Source organism: Cynoglossus semilaevis, chromosome 16, assembly GCF_000523025.1.
Source record: "Cynoglossus semilaevis isolate Cse_v1.0 chromosome 16, Cse_v1.0, whole genome shotgun sequence".
NCBI lineage: Eukaryota > Metazoa > Chordata > Actinopteri > Pleuronectiformes > Cynoglossidae > Cynoglossus > Cynoglossus semilaevis.
The window spans coordinates 18,292,973-18,296,208 of record NC_024322.1 but is presented as its reverse complement, the minus strand read 5'-3'; the positions used below and the strand labels follow the sequence as shown (position 1 = coordinate 18,296,208).

The 3,236-nt window shown below is 42.5% G+C and overlaps 1 long non-coding RNA gene across 1 annotated transcript; it reads left to right on the top strand.

Moving 5' to 3' along the window:
* The first annotated feature begins 446 nt into the window (after positions 1-446).
* Positions 447-3,188, top strand: LOC103392492 (uncharacterized). The gene is made up of 3 exons (XR_003052134.1): positions 447-738; positions 1,105-1,547; positions 2,522-3,188. It is a non-coding gene; the product is annotated as an uncharacterized LOC103392492 (long non-coding RNA).
* The last annotated feature ends 48 nt before the right edge of the window (positions 3,189-3,236 follow it).

The window sequence follows — 3,236 nt, the reverse complement described above, 5'->3', positions numbered from 1 at the left end:
CCTTTAACTGAACCATCCAATTCCTCATCATTTTATTCAGTAACCTCGGCTTCCATTGTTCTCCTGTTCATGTGTGCACCGCAGCAGTCTTAGCCCCGCCCACCCAACATCCCACTCCTCCTGTGGCCCATGGTCGCTGCCTTTGGATGAAGAGCCAGTATAGAAATTAATTATTTTAGCTGATATATAATACAAATAAATATAACAGATAATAACAGCTGTTTTAATGTTGTAAAAAAATGTCATTGTTGATGAAGTTGAGTATTAACGCAGTACTACTGCAGTATCTTTCCCAGCCTGATACAGTAATGACACGGTGACGTCCCGTCCCTCTTCACTCAGAGATCCCACTGGCAGCGTTGATCCACATGGTCACTGACCTGACAAGTCAATCAGCGGTGTGAGGGCTCTCACCTGCTGGGCACACCGAGGTGACTGATGGGAGACCAACACCTTTTGTTACCTGGTGGAGGGCACAGCGTCAGAGCAACCCACTGAATAATGATTCAGTCTTTTCTTTCTTGACAGAATGGCTGTCTCCTCCCACACACCCTCCACACTCTGCCTCACCATGGCAACGGCGGGAGGCTGAAACATCCGTGCCCTTTCACCGACTGTCTGTTATCGGCGAGTTCTGCCGGCACGCTGAGACCTCCGGTTCTCTGCTCCTCTGACTCCCCTTCACCACACGATGAACGATGATGCAGGAAGACTGGGATCAGTGGATTATCGTTGTTGGTATTGGATGGAAACTCTTTATTACCTTTAACAAAATCATTACGTGTGAAAAAAGAAAAACTCAGTCGAGGTGTACTCTATCTGCTGACTAACCACGATTAATCACGACTAATCCATATGTTGGAATCATTAATATGGAAAAATGTCAGGAACAACATGCAAAATTTAGCTTCATACATTTGGTGGTTTTTAGTTTTTACTGTGGATCTTGTGCTGAAGATAAAAAAATCCTGAAATTTCTGGAAAATCTATAAGTTACTGGATTTTAACGACACTGTTGATGCTCCAGCTTCAACAGTGACCGGTTCACTGTTCATCGAGCTTTCTATAAAAATGTACAATTGATGAAGATGTCTTGTTCAACAGGTGCAGAACTCCACCACCAGGGGGAAAAAAGGGAAACAGCCGAAGGGCAAATCACTCAGGCCCAAAGAGCATCAAAAGAAGAGAAAAACCGAAAATTTGAAAACAAGTTCTGAACTCAGAGATGCTTGTCACTCCCCTCTCCTCCCTCCTCCCCTCCCCTCCCCTCACCTTGCCTATTGATTATTTGTCTCTTTTCCACTTAGCAAGCATCACCATTCTCCTGCATAAACATCAGAAAAACCCAGAGGGCTCATCTCCAGGACAGAATCAATAACAGCAGGAGTCGTATTCACATTATGAACAACAGGTCCTGCATACTCATCCTCCAGCCTGGACCGGGTCTGTTCATCACTCAGTGTGCGCTGAAGAAATATACACTAACTGAAGGAAACAGCTGCGGAGTCACGGGACGTTTGCATGTTTAACGACATCCCAGATCAGAGGTTTGTTTTTTTGTTGTTTTTTTTCATCATCTAATGAATTCTCTCAACTGACAAACAGACGTTAGCTGCAGCACGAGCTCGGCCGTTAAGTGCTACGTAAGTGAAAACAAAGACACTGTACGGACGCAGACTCTTATTTAAATGCATCAGACTGACAGACGAGACAGAACCAATTACTGGGTTTGGTTTCTCAGCTCACCTGCTGCTCAGGGTTGGAAATAGAATTTTGGGGTTAGGGTTAGGTTGATTTAATTTCCCTCCACACTGTAGCACATTGACAGATGGGAAATTATATTGATGTGAGCAGACAATCAATGAAGAAGAATAAGCCTTTCATGCAGACCTGTGGTGTCTGCGGCCGAAGAACCATTTTGTTTCTTACTGAGAAAGAACTGGAGAGAAGCGTCTACAATTTCTGTTAAAGTAAAAATATAAAATATAAGGTTTCAATAATCGTCCCCAGTTGCAGAAACTGCGACAGAGGCCTTGGGCGATTTCCAGAGTTTTAATTAATCAGCACGAGACTGTGACTGTCAGAGCATCGTTCTGTCCACTCACAGGATCGATTGTGCTGCGTTTAAATTTTCAACATTTAATCTATTGATCTTAAACACTTAAAAGGACATCTGTCATTTTTATTATTTTTTTTACGATTTAATGGAGAAACATTAAGTTTTGCAGATTTTGTAGGACATTTGGCGTACACTGTGTTACACATTAATAGTATTTGCTGTGCTAGCTAGTTCGTGATGTTTTAGTAGCCTGCTAGCACCACACCAGGTTGTTGACATTTTTGTTTATTTTTCAACTTAACTGATAAATCTACTGTATAATAAATGGACTTCCTGTTAACCTGAAACAGAAATTAAAAACAAGAGTATATATATACATTTGAAAATGACGATAAAACCTCAGTACAAAATGACAAAGAAACTCCTTCATTTCCCTTTTTTTTTCTTTTTATTCTCTTTCAGCAACGGAGCCAGCTTTTCTGGAAATTGTAAATTGACGTGAAGAAAACCAGCCTGGACTCAAAAGGTTTTTATTTTTCAGTTTCCCAGCCTCGGGAACAATCAGTCATCAATTTTCCTCTGAGGGTCAGAGGAGCAGCCGGAGCCAAACAACTCTTATCAGACTATCACGCAGACTAATCGAAATCTAAAAGTGCACTTATGCAGACGGCCTGGAGCCGACGCTTCTGAAAAGGTCAGTATTGTTGCCACTCTTGGACGATGCTCAACAATAAAATATATGAGGAGTAAAAAAGTCAGGATGATTAAAGAGGTGGGTGATTAGAAGCACGGAGCAGTTGACCTTGTAGAGATGTTTCCACAGTCGCAGCTCACACCAGAACCATCACGACATCTCCTCCACTCAGAGGATGTTCCTGAACATCTCTTCTGCCCTCGTAAAAGTTTCATCGATCCTCCGCCGTCAGAATGATCCAGTGTTTCAAAACTCTGGACAAATTAATAATTCTTTAATTTTAAAAACGTCTTCACCTGCAGCAGGGACGGCCCCAGACGGAGGATGTTCTCTGTCCTTCCGACCCCTGAATAATGACCGAATTAAGGAGGACACGGGTTTGAATTGTAATCCAAATGGTTGAAGATGCTCTTTCTGAAAGCACAGACCATAAATCTGTGGGAGGCAGCTCTGTCTCGCCAGCAGCATTTATACTGCAACTAT